The following is a 23,814-nucleotide window of genomic DNA, read 5'->3' as shown; positions in this document are numbered from 1 at the left end:
GGGTTTATAATTGTTTTCATATAGGAGGTTGTGGCCAAGTCAGCTAGGCGGCAGCAATCCCGGCAACATGCTGAACAATCCCTTTTGCTTCATGCTACAGGTTACGCTGCTTACTCTCGGAAACCAAGCTTCGACTAGCGCCTGTGCTGCTTCGACAACGTTGGTGGGCGTGGACCAAGACGCTGGCGTGCATTCATCGACACGTGGTGAATGCGGCATCATGAATCGACAAAGTTTTCCATGCGTCACAAGTCCGGGTATCACCTCCACAACAGTGACGTCAAGTCACATGCCCCATCGGACAGCTATAAAGGCGCCGGACGAGCTGTGCTTCACCAGTGGGCTAGGCGGCAGCAATCCCGGCAACATGAACAATCCCTTTTGCTTCATGCTACAGGTTAGTACATATATGCCAACTCGTGGTTATCGATCGGATAACCGGTTTTTGCTGCTGCTGCCCTGCCCACTGCGTGTTAATGATTTTTTGTCTAGTATAATTAGCCCATTAATTAGAGATCTTCTCGTTTGCGGAGACGTAGAATAAAATCTAGGTCCAACTAAAAAAGCTCTCTTGCTAGAACTGTTAAATGCGCAAAGTAAAATTCTTTCTACTATACATGATATGCAAGCAACACAGAATGAAATGCAAAGGAAGCTATCAAAATTAACAGAAAGAACTGATGACATCGAGCGGCGATTGGGTGGTTTAAGTGCACTGAACTCTAACGTAGAAAGCATAAAAACAACAATAACGAACCTCGAGGAACAACTCGCTAAAATTATTGAACATGTTGATGATCTAGAAAACAGAAGTAGGAGAAATAACTTAATAATTTATAGCTTACATGAACCTAGAGTTGAAACTTGAGAAGACTTAGAACGAAATGTAAAAGATGAAGTCTTTAGTAAAAAACTATGCATTAACGTAACAGGCATTGAAAGGTGTCACAGACTCGGAAGAAAAGACGAAAATAAAACCCGTCCAGTGATTCTAAAATTTCTTGACTACCGAGAAAAGAATGCCCTGCTTAGGGCATCGCATAAACTAAAGGGCAGTGAACTGTCACTGTCTGAAGACTTTTCTAAACGAGTACGTGACACACGGAGGCTTTTATGGGAGAGTTCTAAGGAAGAAAGGCAGAAAAACATGGAAGTAAAGCTGCATTACGATAAGTTGAGCATCAACGGGACTTTGTTTGGTTGGGATGCTGAAAAAGAATGCCGTTATAAGCTGAAGAAATCAAGTACTCAAAATTGACAGACTAAGCGCAGGCGTGGCTCTTTAGGAATACTTAACGTAAATTGTAGGAGCATTATAAACAAGCGTACAGAGTTAGAGGGAATTCTTTTGTCGTATAACCCAGATATCGTTGTATTGACGGAGACATGGTTAAATGAAGAAATATATGATAGCGAGTTCATTCCACTTGGGTATAACGCATTCAGAAAAGACAGAGGTAGCAGGGGCGGAGTTGTAGCCATCCATTTCAAGGATAATATTACGCTCTTAATGATGCCTGATTTATCAGGTGTTGAATGCATATTTTGCAAGGCCTACCATGAAAATATTCGATATGTCATAGCTGCTCTGTACCGACCTCCTAATTCTGGTGTTGAAGTTTTGGATTCTTTGAAGCTATACATGAGCGAGCATGTGAAACCCGCTGACCGCATTATTCTCTCGGGCGATTTTAACTTGCCAAGCATTGATTGGGAAACGATGCCGGTCAAAAGTGATAACGACAACTTAGGGGAGGCCATGCTGCACATTGTCTTTTCTTTTAATTTATTACAGTTAGTGGATACCTGTACTAGAATACAGGGTAATTCTGAAACAATCCTGGACCTCTTTTTTGTAAGTGGGACCATAAGTAGTCACACTAAGTGCGATGTATTTCCCGGTATATCGGATCATGAGGCTGTGTTACTAACGATAAATAATATGAATTGCAAAGACAGCTTTAGCGCTGTCCGATTCCGCAATTTCTCCCGAGCTGATGATGTTTCGATTCTAGATACGCTTTCGTTTTACTTAGATTCATTTTCAGAGAATATTGTATATGTGCAGGAACTATGGGAACGCTTTAAGAGTATTGTTAAAAAATGCATTGAAAGATATGTACCAACTATTGTTAAGAAAAGAAAAAAGAATCCCTAGATTTCTCGGGAGACGCTGAGATTTAAAAGGCAGCTCAAGAGGTTAAAAGATAAAATGAAAAAATCAAGCAGTGCTTCACCAGATCTACGGCAGAAATTTCTCTCTCTCTCATCTAAACTTAGGATCCAGCTATCTACTGAAAAACAACGTTACTATGAAGAATTATTGCCTAAATTCATCACAGCGCCTCCAGACAGATTTTGGCGGGAGGTGTCACCGAAACATTACCAATGCGATGTTTTTGAAGTTGATGGCATTCACCTGAATGATGAAGAAAAAAATGCTAACTTATTTAATGAGCATTTCCACTCAGTTTTTACTAGTCATGATGGTGTCTTACCTATGTTTGAGAATTGTTTGCCCCCTATTTCTGATGTATCAATAAGCGAACAGGGTATATTCCACATGCTTTTAAAACTTGATGAAAAGAAAAGTTCAGGCCCAGACGATATACCCAACACTTTCCTAAAAAGGTATGCCGAATGGGTTTCGAAATACTTGTACATTGTGTTTTTACGTTCCTTGGAAGAAGGTCAACTCCCTAATGACTGTAGAACAGCCCGAGTAACACCACTTCATAAACACGGTGCCAAACAGTCTATAAAGAATTACCGTCCGGTATCTTTAACCTCTAACACTTGCAAATTATTAGAGCACATAATACACAAACATATCGTGGATTTTTTAGATACACATAACATCTTAACAAAATGCCAGCATGGATTTCGGAAAGGGTACTCAAATTGTACACAACTAGTTGCTACTATCCATTATTTTGCCGTATCTGTAAATAACGTAAAACAAATTGATGCAATTTTTATGGACTTCTCCAAAGCTTTCGACAAAGTATCGCACAGTAAATTGTTATTTAAATTAAATACTCTGCTTAAAAACTCTCAACTTGTTAATTGGATATCAGCGTATTTGAACAAACGCCATCAGTTTGTTGCGTTCAAAGGACATCAATCCAACCAGTTACCAGTAAAATCAGGTGTCCCGCAGGGCTCGGTCCTAGGGCCACTCCTTTTTCTTATGTATGTAAACGACATGGTAGAAGGCATCTCTGTCAAAATAAAATTATACGCGGACGATTGTGTTCTATATACGCAGGTTAATGACCAATCTGATCAGGCATTGTTAAGCAATGATTTTCAGCGTATTGCTTCTTGGTGTAAGAGGTGGCAGATGTGTATAAACTTCGACAAGACCGTTTTCATGCGGATCACTCGTAAGAAGAGGCCCTTATCGTTTCCGTATAATTTTAACAATGTGCTTTTGTCTGAAGTGTCTGAATACAAATATATTGGGCTATGGATTTCAAACAATCTTAGGTGGAACAAACATGTTCACTACGTTACAGCGAATGCTTATCGAAAGTTATTCTTTTTAAGAAGAACGTTAACTTTGGCTACCCCTGCTGTAGGAACATTAGCATACACATCCATTGTCCTCCCAGTCTTAGACTACGCTGCTATAATATGGGACTCCTATACAAAAGGTAATATTCTGAAACTAGAGAATGTCCAAAAAAAGCCGTACAGTTCATTTCCAACAACTTTCGACGTAGCTCGCGCTAGCCTAATCCCGCTATCCGACAGAAACCGCTCATCGCGACTAAAATTTTTATATCATTTAGTCAGGGGGCACTATAAAGTCGACGTTAGCGAATGGATTACATTTTCTTCCGGTTATTCGACACGCCAAAGACATGAACTAACAACAACACCTTTTCGTTCTCATAATGACTCTTTCAAGTATTCATTTTTTCCACGAACAGTCAGAGACTGGAATAATCTCAGCAGCTGTATCGTTCAAGCAGACTCTTTGTCAGCTTTCGCATCCCTTCTTGATGGCTGAAACATAATTGGTTATATTATAGTGACTGTCTATATGATTTATGCGTTGAGTGTTCGTCTATTTCATTTGCACATTTGATAAATGTTTTGCACATTTTTTTTTAAATTCTTTCTTGACTGTGACCTAGGCATGTACATATATTTCGTCTGCCATTATGTTGTATTTTCTCTTATGTATTGTAACCCACCCTGCTAAAATCCCGGTGGGGATTGCAGTATCAATAAATAAATAAAATAAAAAAAGTTCTGCACCAGGGTGGCCAATCCTGCTCTGATGAGGGAGTGCGCGTTCCCGCTTCTGGTGACCGGGATCAGGCCACACGCCCGTCCTGTTTATGCAATTTCATCAACACGCAATTTTTTTTTTTTGTCCGGTGGAAAATTGTGCGGCGCCGGGATTCGAACCACGGACTTCTTGCACGCGAGGCGGGTGTTCAACCTCTACGCCATCGCTGCACTCTTCAGCAGTCGTTCATAAAAAGCATGTGAAATGCACGTGAATGGCATGTGTCTCGGTATCGCTTCTCTTTCCAGTGAGCAAAGCTAACGACCCATTAAAAACACTTCTATTAATTTGCAACATTTATTAGGGAAGGCAACATCGCCAGTTGCATGCAGAAGCCTTAAATATATACAGAATGTCCCATAGGCTAACTACGAGGTGGGGGGGGGGGGGGGCGGGGCCCGATCACCCGGTGGAGTTTGCCGGATGGCGCCGAGCACCCTCCCTCAGGCGATGCCGAAGCATACTCCCCCCACCCGCCCTACAACACACCTAAAATGTCACTACCACAGTTTTGTCAGCTCCATAATTTGAGGTTTCTTTTCACTTATCTCGAACTTTTCATTTCAGTTTCAGTTTCAGTTTCAGTTTATTGATGCGTTTGAAATGTTTTACAGAAGTAACTCTAGGAGGTACCATAGTCAAAGACTGGGGAGGGACCTCCAACAATAAATACATAGAAAAAGTATACTTAATGCGGTTAACAACAGCAGGAGCAATCCTAGGAACATAAAGTATTAACAAACAAAGTCGAGTCATAGTAATAACAATAAAGTATAAACACGAAAAGCAGATCTAAGGTGTATTATTCGACGTACAGAAGCGTAAAAAATATACAACACAATCACTTTCCCAAGAAGCGGTGACGAATTTTCCTCTTAAATAAATGAATGAAAGGAGATGAATTAATGGAGGGTGGTAGTGAATTCCATATTGATGCTGCCAAAAAGTTCGCAGTAAGTTTGCCGTAGTTAGTCGTTGGTTTCGGTAGGAGGGAGTTATTATGGTGTGAAAATCGAGTGCCATTGATATAGGGGGTTTGGTCTTTTGATATCAACGAAATTGGTAATTGTCCTCGACAAAATTTACACGTCAGGACACTAAGACAACATTTATTTAAATCCACTACGGACAAAATATATGTGCGGAATAATGGCAGAGCACTACATGAAAAATGGCTGTAACTGATTATTCTCAAAGCTTGGTTTTGTGTGTGTTGCAGGGGTGCCAAGTGAGTTGTGTAAGTATTACCCCAAGAAGAAATGCAGTAAGAGATGTGCCTGTGAATAAATGCGTAGTAGAGTGAAATTAATATACGTATAGGAAATAGGGGCGGACTTTGATTAGTATTCCGATGCCATATGCTGCTTTACGCGTTAATAAGGATATGCGAGTTGTAAATTTCAAATGATTGTCGAGTTCAACTCCAAGAAATGTTGCATGGTCAACAGCCTGAAGCGAAGTCGGACCAATGGTAATGCATGGCTTCTCTTGTACACTTTTTTGCGGGGATGAAAAAATTACAAATTTCGATTTAGTAGCATCAATACTGAGCATAATATCTCGGCACCAATTAACGGTTTTAGTAACGTCGGCATTAAGGTAAGATATTAGCGATTCCAAGGAAGTGTTAGAAGAATAAATTGTTGTGTCGTCAGCCTATAAAATACAACTGGCATGTGTAATGTATTCTGGAAAGTCATTGATGTACACGAGGAATAAAATTGGTCCTAGTATTGAGCCTTGTGGAACCCCTATGTTAGTTAGTTTGGCACGCGAATGTGTATCAGAAATAGAGACGATATGTTGTCGATCATGTAAATAACTGCGAATTAGGGAAAGTGCTGGAACACACATGTCAACAGCGTTTAGTTTAGCAAAAAGTATGTCATGATTTAATGAATCGAATGCTTTAGAAAAATCAATAAACAAGGTACCAGCCAATTTACATGTGTCAATTGCTGTTTTAAGATGATCGGGTAAAGTAATGAACGCTAAGTCAGTTGAATAACCAGATCGAAAGCGAAATTGATTAGAGGACAAAATACTGAACTTTGTGAAATAGCTAGGTAAACGTACTACGAATATCTTTTCAATTATCTTGCTTTATTTTATTGTGGCTTATAGCTGCTTACGTCAGCGTTGGCGCGGGCGTGAACGGCTTTTAATTCTTACTTTCGCTTCATTTCTGCGAATCCTGACAAGAGGAGGCCAAGCGCACTAGAAGCACTAGCAGCGGCTGCCTCATAATATTAACTCAATTCAACATAGATTGTCTTAAATTTCAACTGTGAAGACCATGTACATTTGAAGTACGTTTGAATACACACACAGAACAGTGTTTATTATATTTTTCGAAATAGAAGGAGGCAGACAATTAAAAATAATTTATATATGTACAGGGAACCTATGCTTAGAGAATGAATGTGTTGCTGTATGTTCAACTTACTTCAAATTGCTTTGCATGCTTTTTCGACCATCGAAAAAACCTGCAGACTTCAGTGACCCTTTAGGCAGAGTCTTTTATCAACGGCGTATGGAATGCACGTGAATTATATGTGTTTCAGTATAGCTTCTCTTTCCATTACGCAATATTAACCACTCAACAAAAAAGCACTTTTTCATAATTTACAACATTTATTAGGTATGAAGACATTGACACTTGCACGCAGAGGTCATAGATATATACAAGGTGTCCCAGTTAAGTATTATGCCCTTTCATAAAGAGAGCAATTGCGTTGCTCGAATAAAAGCTAGCGCATGTTGCTTTAGGTACTGTAGCGTAGCTACCAGTAGTTCTTTTCACTACTGAGACTTATCTAGGTAATTGTACTAAATTTTCCAACTCAAGACGTAATATCCTAATTATCAAAGTGCCAATGAAGCATTTGTAGGCACTGGCAATGGTCATCTAATTGCGGTATTTTCAATCGACGTACTCATTGCGTACTAATTTTTGTGAGAATAAGTGAACCACGCAAAATATGAAGAATACCAGGGGACTGCGCTCCCACCCACGTCATAAAGCAACGCACTCTAACCATCCCGTGTGAGTTAGCCAGAATGATAATAAAGGAAATAATGAAAAACATCGTGATCGAGCTAGTGCCTTATGTGCCGCACCTCGGCCGAAGTAACACGTCGCGTTTGGTGTTATTTGGATAAAAGCTGTGGTTGCTGTTCTCTTTGGCACAAAACCTAACACCACAAAAGCGAATTGACAACGTCAGTGCAAATGTTTAAAGGTATGTTTTGTTTCGTCCCAGTCACCATGCCTTTCTTTAATGAGAAGACAAAATTACTCTTGCCTTGGGAGCTGCATATGACCGCATGAGGAAGGTTGCAAGTACATATCAGTCATGGAAATGTGGTGTTAGAGAAAATGCGTCAACTATCATCAAAAATGATGAAAACCTGAGACACACTGGCAGATTTAGTAACAGGGGCGCCGGACTCCATCGTGCGTAGTACACGCCTACGCACGGATTTTCTAGCATTTATGATCTCCAACTCTCACGCTAGCGTACGGAACGTGGCCGCGCAGGCACAAATTGGCAAGTCATCAGTTTGGAGGATTGCAACGACGGCCTTTCACCCATACCACCTCAACAAGCACCAATGGTTGGAAGGTAGGGACTTGTACAATCGCCTAGATTTCCCGAATTGGGTCCTCACAAAAACAGATTAGCCTGCGGTATTTTTAGCAACATGATGTGCCCAGAAAAAGCCAATTTTCACAGAAACGCCCATGTGAATTTGTATAAATCACACTATTAGAGTGATTACAAAGCACACTGGGCAAATCGCAATTGGTACCATTACGAGTGTTCGTTCAATGTGGGGTACGGAATTCACGCCGGTGCTATAATCGGTCCCATATTCTACGATCGCACACTGACTGGACAAGGTTACGTGCACGAAATCCTTGAAGGTGCAGTGGATGAGTTTCTCAGTGAAGTCCCGCTGTCACGTCTTCCATTTCTGTGGTATCAGCGAAATGGAGCGCCAGCATACAGGAGCAGCCGAGCACGAAACTTGCTGGACGCGTCTGTTCACGCGCAATAGATTGGAAGGCACGGGCCTGAAAATTGGCCGGCTAGGTCACCTGACCTTTGTCCACTCGATTTCTTTCTTTATGATTGTGTTAAATATCGTGCTTACAGGATCGAGACGGACGTCAGATTTGCTCTAGGCAACGATAGCGGCTGTCTGCCGTACAATTCGAGCGCTGTTCACCAAGAAAGCCACTGAAGATGTGACAAAACGGACTCAGTACTGCGTAGCTGTGGAAGGAAACCTATTCCCACACGTTCTTTGCGCAGCAGTTGATGTTAAACGGCGCTTACAAAACCATACATTATAAGGGCACAGTGAAATTTCATGTATATTTTTTTGTTGTTGCGCAGGCGTCTAGATTGCCAATTCGGCTAATTTCGAATTGGTTATCTAATTTGGTGAACGCATCAGTTTTGCCTTTTCTCAACTCTTGGGTCGCTTCCCGGTCTGTTTATAGTTGGCTTTTATGTGATGCAATGAACCTGTTTTTGCCGTACTTATACACTCTCGTCAAAGCTAAAACCGTCGCATTAATTTTCCTTTTGTTCGAAGGAAGTTTCTGGCGAGAGATATAGCTCCGCGCGCACTGTGTCCATGCGATGTAAGCAATGCCACCCGCCGTGGTTGCTCAGTGGCTATGGTGTTGGGCTGCTGAGCACGAGGTCGCGGGATCGAATCCCGGCCACGGCGGCCGCATTTCGATGGGGGCGAAATGCGAAAACACCCGTGTACTTAGATTTAGGTGCACGTTAGGGAACCCCAGGTGGTCGAAATTTCTGGAGTCCCCCACCACGGCGTGCCTCATAATCAGAAAGTGGTTTTGGCACGTAAAACCCCAAATATTATTATTAAGCAATGCCGGGATTTTTAAACATGATATGCCTATTACACTGCTGTTCGCGCTTCGCGCGTGGTCAGAGCGGCGCTTCGGCCGCATTATCAAGGGGCTTCTGTTATCAATGTGATCAGTCGGCCTTGAGAGACGGATAATAAGCTTGACGTAGAGAGGAGCCAATAGCTTCAAAGCCGCGAAACGTGCTTCACCATTATCAAGGTGATGCGCTGAGTCTTCGGGTTTGGGACGGGCAATGCAGTTGCTTTCAAACAGCTTATTTGAGGGCACTGCTTTAGGATTCGCCTAGGAGCGCAGTCACGTGATAGTTTTCATATTTCGTGTGGTTTGTTTGGCAGTAGGAAAAAAAATTGCGCGAAATTATTACATGACTGAAAACACAGAAGCTAGACGTCATTTGAGGGTGCCAGGAGGTTCCTACAAATGCCTAATTGACAGTTTTATAGTTAGGACAGCACTTCTCGAATCAGGTAATTATTGCATTTGTCTAATTAAATTTCAGGAACCAAAGAATTCCTGGCGGCTACTCCACTTTACTGGAAAGAATGTGCACTAGGTTTTCTTGGAGTGAGGCAACAGGCCCTTGTGTAAGTCTGGGTGCATGATAGTTGGCGCACCCTGTATTATTCACTCAGTAACCGAAATGAGGCCAAGCCGGATCCACTCGAAGTAAGAATCCACAGCAGTCATGTGCAAGAAGCACTTTACTCGGACTGACAGGAAAAGCAAAAAAAAATGGCTGTGGCTTAGCTAAGGTTAAGCCCAGGATGCGAAGCATACTAGCCTTTATTTTAGTTGTTGAACCACTGTTTAGCCTGGTGAACTGCTGTTGCTTGGCTATATTTGGTTCGGCTAGACGAAGAAACAACTCATGCGTTACTCTGCTTCGCCTTCAAGAGTGGAACGCGACAGCGTTCCCGTCGACCCGCCAAGGGGTGTAAGACAATGGGCTACGGCGCAGCGACTACGCGCACCGCATTGGACGCGGTGAGCGTCGACCAACGCAGCGTTCGGGGCGGCAACGAAATGTGCGCCTGAGCAAGCGACGCACGCCTGAGCCTTAGAAACAGCTCGTTTCTAAGGCAACACCGCATTCACTAGAGGTGCTTTTGTACCGCTTCGAAGCATCGTACTCGTACTTGTGAATAAAGAAAAAAAAAAAAAAACTCGTGGCTCAGTGGTAGCGTCTCCGTCTCACACTCCGGAGACCCTGGTTCGATTCCCACCCAGCCCATCTTGCAAGAGTTGAGCCAAAGCCACCTAGAAAAAGCGCAGCTGCTTATATACCGCCGCGACGCCGCGAGCGACGGCGCGAGTTGGAGCCCAGTTTCTCCTCTTTCGTGACGTCACGGTGTCACGTGGTATTGAAGGCGACACCGCCGCGCCTGAGGAGCTGGGTTGAGCTCTAGTAATATGCTTCGCATAAAAAAAAAATAAAGCGCGAGGCTGCAGTGTCGTTGAAAAAGCGAAGCAGTGATAGCGAAGTATACGAACATTTCACGAAGGTAGATTACACCACCGAGGGATACCAGAATCTCCATGGTGGGAGCGAATTCAAGCATGAACTGTGTCCTACTCTGAGGTCTTGCAGATTGACATAAAAGGCTGTCACTTCAGTTAAAAATGCTTCGAGGTCACACGAAGTTCCTTCTATGGCAAGAAATATCTAATATATATATGCCAGCGCAAGGGACGGGTGGCGATGGAAGAGTTTGCTGGTCGGCGTCCGGCATGGCAGAAGGTAGCGTCCGAGAACGGAGTTCCAGGATGGTAGAGTGGAACGTTACCCCACACGGCTCCACCACTTATAAAGGAGGTTTATTGGGGTTCGTAGCAACCGCCGGTTCTACGATGCAGCGAGCACAGTCCCCGAGCTCGAGCCTCTGCTGCGCGCTTGATGCTGCCGATGCTGCTGACTGCGCGCACGTTCCTCGTCTTCCATACAAGATTATATATATATATATATATATCAGGCACGTACGCAGGATTTTTTTTTCGGGGGGGGCCCACCACCTCCATCATCATCATCCTGTTTTATGTCCACTGCAGGACGAAGGCCTCTCCCTGCGATCTTTAATTACCCCTGTCCTCATCCAACCGGTTCCAACTAGCGCCCGCGAATTTCCTAATTTCATCGCTCCACCTAGTGTTTTGTCGTCCTCGATTGCATATCCCTTCTCTTGGTACCCATTCTGTAACCCTAATGGTCCAACGGTTATCTAACCGGCGCATTACATGACCTGCCCAGCTACATTTTTTTCCTCTTGATGTCAATTAGAATATCGTCTATACCTGTTTGCTCTCTGATCCAAACCGCTCTCTTTCTGTCTCTTAACGTTATACCTAGCAATCGTCGTTCCATCGCTCTCTGCGGTGTCCTTAAGTTGTTCTGAAGCTTCACTGTCAGTCTCCAAGTTCCTGCCCCATATGTCAGCACTGGTAAAATGCGCTGATTGCACACCTCCCTTTCCAATGATAATGTTAAGCTTCCAGTCAGGAGCTGGCAATGTCGGCCGTATGCGAACTCACCCATTTTTATTCTTCTGTGAATTTCCTTCTCATGATCAGGGTTCCCTGTGATTAATTGACCTAGGTAAACGTACTCCTTCACAGTCTCCAGTGGCCGACTGGCGATCCTGATCTCTTTTTCCTTTGCCCGGCTATTTATCATTATCTTCAACTTCTGCATGTTAATATTCAACCCCACTCTTACACTCTCTCTGTTAAGGTCTCCAAACATTTGTTGTAACTCGTCTGCATTGTCGTTGAATAGAACAATGTCATCGGCAAACCGAAGCCTGCTGAGATATTTGCCGTCGATCTTTACTCCTAAGCCTTCCCAGTTTAATAGCTTGAATTCTTCTAAGCACGCGGTGAATAGCTTTGGAAAAATTGTGTCTCCCTGTCTGACCCCTTTCTCTATAGGTATCTCCCTGCTTTTCTTGTGTAGAATTAAGGTAGCTGTAGAACCTCTGTAGGCATTCTTACGCGAAGGACGAGTCAGTAAGACGAGAAACTATTTACAGATTATATTTACAACAACGGTTGCAGCTCTGACCGGTTAGATTCACAGCGCGAGCCCAGTTCGTTCTTCCTCCTCTTTTCTGGAGTGATGGCGCCTACGCGCCTCGTTCAAACAAACAAATACCACACGCATGTAGCAATATTTTCCAAGCTTTTTACGTAAGCGTTCTGTACTCCTAGATTACGTAGTGCCTCTACGATTGCTGGTATCTCTACTGAATCAAATGCCTTTTCGTAATCTATATAAGCCACACAGAGAGGCTTATTGTACTCTGCAGATTTCGCGACAACCTGATTGATGACATGGATGTGATCCATTGTAGAGTATCCCTTCCTAAAGCCAGCCTGTTCCCTTGGTTGACTAAAGTCCAGTGTTTGGAGATTATTTTGGTAAATATTTTATATAATACAGGGAGTAAGCTAATGGTCCCATAATTTTTCAATTCTTTAACGTCTCCTTTTTTGTGGATTAGTATAATGTCTGCATTCCAGTTTTCTGGGACCCTTGCAGTCGATGGACACTTCGTGTAAAGCGCCGCCAGTTTTCCAAGCATTATGTCTCCTCCATCTTTGATTAAATCGACTGTTATTCCACCTTCTACTCCCGCTCTTCATCGTTTCATGTCTTGCAGGGCCCTTCTGACGTCATCGCTAATTATAGGAGAGTTTCTGTATCCTGTTCATTACTGTTTCTAAGTGAGGTATCGTGACTCCTCTGGGTACTGTATACAGGTCAGCTTAGAATTTTTACGCTGCTTTTACTATATCTTCGAGATTGCTGATAATATTATCCTTCTTATCTTTTAGTGCATACATACATCATGGTTTGTCCTATGCCAGGTTTCTGTTTTACTGATTTCAGACTGCGTTCAGTTTTTACGGCTTCTTCAGCCTTTCTCATGTTATAGGTTCGAATATCAGTTATTTTCGCCTTGTTGATCAGTTTTGACAGTTCCGCGAGTTGCGTAACGCTGTGCGGCCGCCAGTCCCACACAACCGCGTAGAGCGCAGGACTCTTCACTTCTAGACGTACTGCGCTCAACTTTCGCGGTGAGCGCAGTACCCACATAAGCACAGCAGAGAAGTGGCTACGTGTGGCGGTTCGACCGATAACTGTAGAAGCGTCATTCAAAACAAGTAATTGTTCTACACTTCCGGCGGCGTTTTCTCTACTTCCTTTTTAAATAAAAAGATGTTGCTCCATAAATATTCTCATAAACAACGGTTAACATTTTTATTATTCGCTTTTGCTTGCAGTTCGGTTGTTGCCTTGGCTCTCTCCCTTAGTAGATCGCTTAATTTCTCAACTCCTTGCGATTTTTGTTTCCAGTTGCCAATTTTGCACGAAAAGTGCTATACAGTTAGGGAAAAACAGACGAGGTAACGGGCGACATTGATCTTGCTTATGGGCTTAAGGGTTATTGCAGGGTTTCATGATGGACGCTCTTTCACATTATTTTATTTGCCACCTTATCTAACCCATATCACGTGTATATGGTTCCGGGCATCTGCCAGCGTCGCGGAGAGTCGTAACTCAAGGAAATAATGAAGCAAAGGGATAAGTTAAGCGCAATTGGCGTTTTCTCCCGCCGCAACTCGTTCCATGAGAGTACAGACCAGCTGAGTAACAACCGCATCCCTCTCCTGGTCCGAGGATCAGCCTAAACAAAGAAGGTTGAACTAACAAAAGCAACAGCTATGCGCGTGACGGTTGAATAGATGGTGACAACTGAACGCATCTCGAGTTAATCGCGCGGGTGCGGAATCTATGAGAAAACTGTCCTTCACATTGCAAGAGATGCCGATAACTACCGCCATCTAAAAGGAGTGAAAAAGGCAGCATAATGCTGACCGATGAAAAGCTGCCAAGTCTCAACATTGATCTGGCGGCGCTTTAGGAATGTGTGAGGAGTGGTGGCGTGGGTGGGGAGGGGGGGGTGGTATGCCACTTGATTTCGGGGGGGGCCCGGGCCCCCCCGGGCCCCCCCTTGGGTACGTGCCTGATATATATATATATATATATATATATATATATATATATTGTAAGGAAGATATCACAAAGGAGTGTTCCATCCGCTTCTGTGATGACTTTCGGCGGTTGAACAAGATCACGCTGAAGGACGTCTACCCATTACCACGCATCGATGATGCTCTGGACTGTTTGCAGGGAGCCGAGTTCTTTTCTTCGCTGGATTTGCGATCAGGCTACTGGCAGGTTCCGATGGCAGAGGCCGATCGCCCGAAAACTGCCTTTGTTATACCAGACGGCTTGTATGAATTCACCGCCATGCCTTTCGGACTTTGCAACGCACCTGCTAAATTCGAAAGAATGATGGATAATGTTCTGCGTGGCCTCAAATGGAAAATATGTCTTTGCTATCTTGACGACATTGTGGTGTTCGCCCCTGATTTCCCAATACACCTGCTCCGCCTCCAGCACGTACTCACTTGCTTGACCAACGCCGGGTTGCAACTTAACTTGACGAAGTGTAGATTTGCTGTTCGTATGCTAACAATTTTAGGCCATGTTGTGTCAAAGGAGGGCATTCGCCCGGATCCCGAGAAGCTACGTGCTGTTACTGCGTTCCCAAAACCTACTACTATGAAAGCGCTACGCAGTTTTATCGGCCTCTGCTCTTACTTCCGGCGATTCGTTCGAAACTTTGTGTCAAATATATCGCCTCCCACGCAACTCCTTGGTGGCGCTAGAGATCTCTCATCATTGTTTCCAGAGTGTGACGACGCCTTCCCATCCTTGCGCCGTCTTCTCACAACGCCACCCATTCTTCGCCATTTTGACCCACAAGCGCCAACCGAAATCCATACCGATGCAAGCGGTGTAGGGCTTGGCGCTGTGTTGGCACAGCGTCAACCTGGCCACCCAGAATACGTCGTCGCATACGCGAGTCGCATGGTAACCAAGGCGGAGACTAATTACAGCGTTACAGAAAAGGAGTGTTTGGCCATTGTGTGGGCGCTTGGCAAGTTTCGCCCATATTTATACGGCCGATCTTTTGACGTAGTGACCGACCACAACGCACTATGTTGGCTGTCGACGCTCAAAGATCCATCGGACCGCCTTGCCCGCTGGGCATTGCGAATCCAAGAATACGACATCCGCGTGGTGTACCGTTCCGGGCGAAAGCACTCCGACGCTGACGCGCTATCCCGATCACCGCTTCCCCCGAAGGCCAGTCACGACTCCCCCTGCGAGTGCACATTATCCTCTCTGGACGTTCACACTACCGCTGCTGCACAGCGTAATGATCCCTGGACTGCATCTCTGCTCGACCTTCTCTCGGATACGTCGAAAGTTCCACCGTCACGTACGCTTCGGCGCGAAGTGCCTCATTTTGCGATTCGCGACCAGCTACTCTATCGACGCAAATATGACCCAGAGGGACGCACCTGGTTACTCGTCATTCCGAGAATCTTGGGAGCAGAGCTCTGCTCCTCGTTCCACGTCGACCCTCAGTCTTCAAGACCTACGAAAGACTTCTACACCGCTATTACTGGCGGGGAATGTATAATTTCGTTCGAAAGTTCCTCCGCTCTTGTCATGAGTGCCAATGCCGGAAAGCGCCACCGCACAATACCGCCGGTGAACTCCAGCCTTTACAATGCCCATCCCGACCCTTTGATCGCGTGGGCATAGATCTCTACTGGCCGCTTCCGTTGACTCCTGCCGGCAACAGGTGGATAATCGTTGCGGTAGACCACTTAACCCGTCATTCGGAGACTGCTGCTCTACCAAATGCTACAGCGCAGGAAGTCGCCAATTTCCTACTTCGTCGTTTTCTCCTTCGTCATGGAGGTCCACGTGAACTTTTAAGCGATCGAGGCCGCGCCTTCTTATCTGAAGTCATCGAACAACTGCTTGGTGCATGCGCTATTGTACATCGTAAATGTACTGCTTATCATCCACAGAATAACGGTACCACGCATCGCTTTATTCGAACTCTTGGTGATATGCTCGCCATGTATGTCTCACCTGATCACTCTAATTGGGACCTAGTTCTTCCGTTTGTCACCTACGCCTACAACACCGCGACTCAGGCCACTACCGGATTCTCACCCTTTTACCTTCTTTACGGCCGTCATCCTTCGCACACCATCGACACCATTCTGCCCTACCGGCCGGACCCATCTGAAAGCCTGCCGATCTCGGAAGCCGCCAGACAAGCAGAGAAATGTCGCCAGCTTGCCCGCCGATTCACCTCGGACGACCAGAACCGCCAAAAAGCCGTTCACGATGCCCAGAACTCGACTCCCACTTTTCTTCCGGGGGCTCTCCTCTGGTTATTAGTGCCACACCGCACGCCTGGGCTCGCTTCAAAACTCCTTCCGAAGTACGACGGTCCATACCGCGTTCTCGAGAGAACATCACCCGTTAATTATCTGGTTGAGCCGCTAACGCCGCCGTCCGACATGCGACCTCGTATCCGCGAAGTCGTTCACGTTCAGCGTCTCAAGCCGTATCACAATTCTACCATCCTTCCAGAAAACTAAGTCGCCAGGATGGCACCTTTATTTCCGCGGGGCTATTGCAAGGAAGATGAGGAACGTGCGCGCAGTCAGAAGCATCGGCAGCATCAAGCGTGCAGCAGAGGCTCGAGCTCGGGGACTGTGCTCGGTGCATCGTAGAACCGGCGGTCGCTACGAACCCCAATAAACCTCCTTTATAATGTATACATAAATATATATAAAGATATATATATATATATATATATATATATATATATATACATATATATATATATATATATATATACATATATATATATATATATATATATATATATATATATATATATATATATATAGCGCCTTCGCAAAACTTGTCGGGCCCCAGTTTCCTCCCGTAAAAATGCCAACTTCCCGCCGGTGTCACCGGTCACTACTACGTGACACTATTGACACGTGCACTTGCTTGTCTGTATCGGGCGACACGTTTCACTACCTAACAAATGTTATCGCACAGCGCAGGACGCGCCTGCATGTATCGGGAGTTTCTGGATTGTTATCAATGGTTCCATTAGCTGTCTGTGACCGAACCTTGTGCAATCTTATTGCATGTGTGCGCGACGCGAATAATGTATTGTGGAAGGCACGCGGATCCCAGTGATTACTGTGGAAGATTCGACGACTGATGTATAAAAGCCGACGCACTTGACCCGCTGAATATATTTTCGATGATCGCCTACTGTATTCGCTGCTCTCACCGTGCTTAGAGTGTAGCTTGTTTTTGAGGGCACAAGTTCACCCAATAAAGCGCTTCTTTCATCTTTCCCAGTTTGGCTGCTTTCTTTACCGTCGCTACTATGTGACAATGTAGTCACCTTAGGATACCCTGAAAAGTACGCGCTTAGCTTTAGGCTGAAATGAAAACAAACATTTCAGTATTATTTCCAAACCGTTAACTAACAAACACTTCACAGCCCATGTTCATCTTATTGCGTACATCTTGTTTACCAAAATTGCTTTTGCAAGGATAGTGCGCTTGATATAAGGACTCTAGACAGAGAGTACAAGCGGATTTGTCAATATCTACTCAGCACCCTGATGTACAGAAAACAACAATCATTGCCCCAGTCCTCATGTATAACATGTCCAGGCCCCCTTTTTACTTTAGAAGTTGTGGCTTTGTGCCTCATTTATTTCTATCTGTGCACGAACAGAAGTCTGATGTAAATTTATCGAACTATTATAATGAGATTGAGAACTTCTGTGAACAGATATAACTTTCCCTTCGAAGAAAACATTGCAAGAAGGCTTTTAAGCGTGACGAGACTATATTGTTTTCGTTGAACATTCTATTCGTAAATAACAGCATACTCACCAACCGATGATATTTGAATTCATGCACCGGGTTGCTGGCTTCGATGTAGATTCTCGACAGGTTTTGAAGGTGATCAGGAAAAAAGTAACTTTGCCCTGTCGTTTGCGCAGCCAGATTCTCAAGCTTCTGTTCAGCTTTGTCACCCATCGCCATTGTCACAACTTGGACCTTTACCGCTAACAGTTGAGGCCAGACGGCGTGAATGTAGGGCTGCTTATTCTCCACGCCGTCCGTCACAAGAACAATAATTGCGCCTTCAGGACTCTCACGGGAAGTATTCAAAACCTGCGCATAATAAATAGATACAATGTTCTACGGATGATATAACTACATAGGTTTTAGCATTGTTAAAAAATCTCTAGGTACATGTGCGTTTGCGGTAACCAAACATATATATGTTAGGCTACGCAATTGTGGGTTCACGCAAGCGCAATTGCCATAAAGTAATACGAAATTTGTTCAACAACATATGCAGCACTTCCCGTGCAATGTTCTGTGCGTTGCATTAACTTTGTCGGAAACGTTTTTCCTTTCTTCGCATAATCAATATTTGCCTATGGTTGAAGACTTGCTATAGTTTGTTTGTATATATCTCCTAGAGCGAGTGTGTGGTTGTCGCGGGAAATAACGCAATGCCGCCGAGTAATTCTAATGGTCACAGATTACCTTAAGCTTCGCTCATTGCGTGGTCCAAGTGTTACGAGAGTGATGACAGGATTGAGCGTTTTTATGACGTGCTATATTCATATACTACGCATACAGGTTTTTTGTCTACCTATGCCTTACCTAATAGGGGCAGACATATTTGATGTATCGAAGCAGAATTCAATATTTTGGCGTAAGTAAATATGTGCGAGCGGACTACGCGAAGGAAGACAACGATACGATGCGGAAGACAACGCGTGGGCGATACGCACCTCGGGGCTTCTTGGTGAGCACTGAAAACTTTTTCCTATTCTAGTTTTCGCACAAGTTTCACACGCATTCAAGGCCACATGTGTGCGTAAGATTAGGGAATCAAGATGTTAGGACTACTTAGAATTGACACTATATCCTGCAACCTAGGCCCATCTAAAACCTGCAGAAAGCGGATAAATCAACGCATCTCTTAGGCATGTAGAGCCCTTGCGGCAATACTTTTCGGCGATGGGGTAGCCTCACCGCCTGTTTGATTATGTGACTGATCTATGTCGAATGCTCGGTTGCAATAGTCGGAAGTCCCAGTCACCTTCCTTTTCTTTTCCTTTTTATTTCATATGACAGAGGTGTGCCTGAATTTCACCTCCTCCAGCGCGCTGTATCTGCAGGTTTGGAGTGACGCCGGACAGCGGCAAAAGATGCAGAGAGCAAGTGGGGCTATAATAATCGATCTACAAGCAAATCAGCAAGACCCACTAAGCTTCAACAAAGACCTTCCCTGACCAGAATAGGAATTGGACTCACTGGTGCCGTATACGGCAAACCCCCTCCCTCATGACTCCTACAATTATCCCGTGGCTCTCGGTCCGCTGCAGCTGCGGAGCGCCTGACCAAGACGGTTGTCAGGCCTGGAACACAGCAGATGGTGCTAAGAATCTCTGGATCCGGACAGCCCACCAATGGAAACTGACCCTGGCAACCTTTAACAGCCGAAATCTGTCGTTGAGGCTAGCTAGGACTCTTTGAGGAGCTATTCTGATATTGATTGGGGTATGATTGGCCTTCGCGATATTAGAAGAACTGGTGAGACCTATATATTGCGGACTAACGGCCATGTCCTCTGCTATACGGGCCTCCCAAATAAGAAGCAATACGGGGTAGGATTAATAATTCATAAGGACATAGCCGGCAACATTGACGAATTCTACCGCATTATTGAAAGGGTAGCAGTAGTCGTAGTGAAACTTAATAAGATGTATACATTGAAGGTAGTACAAGCTTATTCCCCAACGTCCTGTCACGATAATGATAAAGTAGACCAGTTTTACGAAGACGCTGAATGAGCGATGAAAAAACTGCAGCCTCAGTATTCTGTAGTAATGGGCGACTTCAATGCAAAAGTGGGAAAAATGCAGGCTGGTGAACAAGAAATTAGCAACTACGGCGTTGATTGTAGGAACACTGGAGGAGAGATGATGATAGAATTCGTAGAAAGTCTTAAGCTTCGAATAATGAACAAATTTTCTAGGAAGCGCAACAACAGAGAGTAGACCTGGAAAAGCCCTAATGGTGGAAGAAGAAACAGAACTGATTTTATATTTTCTGGTAATCCCAGCATTGTGCAGGATGTGGAAGTGATAGGTGAGGTAAAGGTGCGGTGATCATAGATTAGTGAGGGCTAGGATTCACCTCAATTTGAAGAGAGAAAGAGTAAAATTGGCCAAAAAGAAATATTTGAAAGTAGAGGCAGTAAAAGTAAAAGCAGACAATTTCATGCTGGTACTTGCAAACAAATATGTAGTATTGAAACAGAGAGATGAAGATGACATAGATATAATGAATGCAACCGTAACCACGCTGGCTACATAGGCAGCAATTCAAGTGGGAGGCAAGGCACCAAGGCAACCAGTAGACAAACTCTCTGAAGTAACAAAAGAATTAATAAAGAAAGAAGAAAGAATGAAAGTGTTGAGCTCAAGAGATAATATAGAATTCGCGGAACTGTCAAAACTGATCAAGGAAGCAAAAAGAAGTGGTATTTGAAATTATAACGTGAGAAAGACTAAAGAAGCCGTAAAAAATTGACCTAACCTGAAATCAGTGAAAACAAAACTTGGCATACGACAAACCAAGATGTATGCACGAAGACATGAGCAGGGTAATATCATCAACAATCTCGAATGCATCGTAAAAGAAGCGGAAGGATTCTATATTGACCTTTAAAGTAGCCAGATGACTCAGGATAATTCCATTCGCAACAGTAACGAACAGGATACAGAAACTCCTCCTATTAGCGATGAGGTCAGAAGGGCCTTGCAAGACATGAAAATGGGAAGAGCGGCAGGAGGCGATAGGATAAAAATTCATTTCGTCAGTGGTGGAGGTGACATAATGGTTAATCGCCTCCAACCACTTGACGTACCATCAGAACCATTCTTCCGTGTAGGTGGTGATCTTTTAGGCCCTTTTCCTTCGTCTGCTTCGGGAAACAAGCGAATTGCTGTAGCAACAGACTACGCCACCCGATATGCAATCACACAGGCTCTTCCCACAAGCTGTGCAACCGATGTCACCGACTTCCTCCTAGAAAACGCCATCTTTCACCACGGCGCCCCTCGACAGCTCCTCAGCGACCGAGGCCGCAACTTTCCTTCTAAAGTTGTCAATGACGTTCTACACTCGCGCGCGACTAAACACAAACTTGCTACTGCTTACCATCCACAAACGAACGGTCTAACCGAGCGCCTTAACCGCACCCTTACAGACATGCTGTCGATATATATCTGCGATGACCATCGCGACAGGGACGTTGCGCTGCCGTTCGTTACTTTCGCGTATAATTCGTCTCGCCATGATACCGCAGGCTACTCTCCATTCGTCCTCTTGTTTGGCCGCGACCCTAAGTTACCTTTCGACACCGTTCTGCCTGCTAGTCTGAATTCCACATCCGAGTACGCCCGTGAAGCCATCCTCAAAGCACAAGAAGCACGCCATATTGCTCGACGTCGACTTGTGGAGTTGCAGGACAATAAGCGGCGCTTATATGACGCCCGCCATCGTGACGTCCATTACACACCGGGGGCCCTGGTTCTCCTTTGGGTCGCCGTCGCGACGCGTTGGCCTCTCGGAGAAGTTACTTTCCCGCTACTCCGGCCCTTACCGTGTCTTGGTTCAAGTAACTGACGTCACGTACGAAATCGCCCCTCTTGAACCAACCATGGCTCAGCATCGCTTCGACGTGGTCCACGTCACGTGTCTAAAGTTATATCACTCGGCCGCCTGTGCTGCGTGAGTGCCGTTCTGTGCTGCGTGAGTGCCTACAGCCAAGGGCACCCAACATGCCCTCGTTTTGCGCAGAATGCGGCTGTGCGAACACAGGCGGGCGAGACGATGTGGTGTTTCACATGTTCCCGAAGAACTAGAAGCTTGTAGCGCAGTGGGTCCGTGCGGTGAGAAGAGAATTTCGTGCCGACGAAATCAACTATGCTGTGCTCGGACCATTTGCACGACAGTGATTATCATCGGAGCTTGACAACGATGCGCGCAATCGGTATTTTAATTAAATCGGCGCTACTGAAGCCCGGCGTTGTTCCGTCTATATTCTCCCACAAGAGAAACATATCGCCAGCTCCAAGAGCGGCCTCCGCAAAGAGGAGAAAGCGTGAGGCAACGGTTTTAATGTGCTCACGGGCAATGCTTTAACAGATGATCACCTGAGTGTCGAACAAATGGCCTTACAGCGGCCTATGACGAAGCGAGGTGGAGGCACAGCCGGGAATATGCACATGCGCGCAAAGTGCTTGCAGTTTTCGTCCTGTTTTGCCACTCAGCTTTGTCACGGAACACTGTGCTACGGCTGTTCGTTCCGCGCTGTTTTGATATGGTGAAATAACTGGCCGGAGGTACGCTTGCGCTTTCAATGATATTTGTTATTCTTCCTACCACGGGATGCCCGCAGGTTAAACAGTTCAGCATTCGTGTTAAATCGCACGACATGAAGCGTTACGGTAATATTTTCCCGCTCGCGTTAGGGTAGTTGAACTCGGCGTGTAAAAACTTCGTTCCGTAGATTTCGCACTCACAGCTTGCTACCAGCAGCGAAATGCCGCAACAACGAGCGTCGGCACAGTCGCGCCCGTGGCAAGGCGAACAGGCTCAAAGAATGAAGTAGCGTTGTGAGGTATTGAACTTGTCAACGTTCGACGTGGTCTAGCCCAATACAGGCATCGCTGCTGGACAAAAAATGTTTTCTTGCCATGGTACCTAGAGAACAAGCTATGTATCACGCATGGAAAAATTATTATTTGAAAGTAATTATACTACATTACTCGTTACTTTCCTCTTACGCTCATTGACTTGAATTACATTAGCAATTACCGCTTTCAACAAAGTAATGCTATTGCTCCAAACAGTTCAAAGTATGAACTTTTCTTCAAGGTAACATACAATTGCCAATGTTTCATGCCCTCCCCCCATGTTTCTCCACGACACCTCATCACACTACCGACGTTGTGGCGCCGTACACAGCTTACTGTTGCATATTTAACGTAATTAATAAATTACTTTAACCATGAAATTATAGACACCAAATAATTCACATTGATAAATCACTAGACAACTAATCCATCACATAAATTACTAAAAAAGTATTTCAATTACTGTAAGTAATCCAACTGTTGTCATGTTTTCTGATATGCATGTTATGCTGAAATTCATGACATCCATGTCTTTCACTCTTTCAGGTTCTAGCAGAGCTCCTTGAGAGCCGAGCCCCTGATGAACCTGTTCTACTACAATCACCAATCGAAGAGTTTGAAGCATCCAGTGTGACACAGGCAGATAATCTTGAAGAGTTTGAAGTAGCTAAACGCAGCACTTATGTTCGCGATCGTGTATCAACACGCAAAAAAACGCGGGACTTTAGACAAGCAGCGGCAAGGTGCTTGACATCGCGGAATTGCACCGGTGTTTGCAATCTAATGAGAAGTTAGTGCTTCAACATTCTTCCAGCAGCAAGATCCCAGTGACACTTTAGCACCTTTTTCCTCCCGTCATTGGAACGTGCAGGTACATGAAAAAAACGTACGTGCCAGCTAAGATTTCCAT

Source organism: Dermacentor andersoni, chromosome 9 (assembly GCF_023375885.2).
Source record: "Dermacentor andersoni chromosome 9, qqDerAnde1_hic_scaffold, whole genome shotgun sequence".
NCBI classification, from domain to species: domain Eukaryota; kingdom Metazoa; phylum Arthropoda; class Arachnida; order Ixodida; family Ixodidae; genus Dermacentor; species Dermacentor andersoni.
This window is presented reverse-complemented; position numbering follows the sequence as displayed.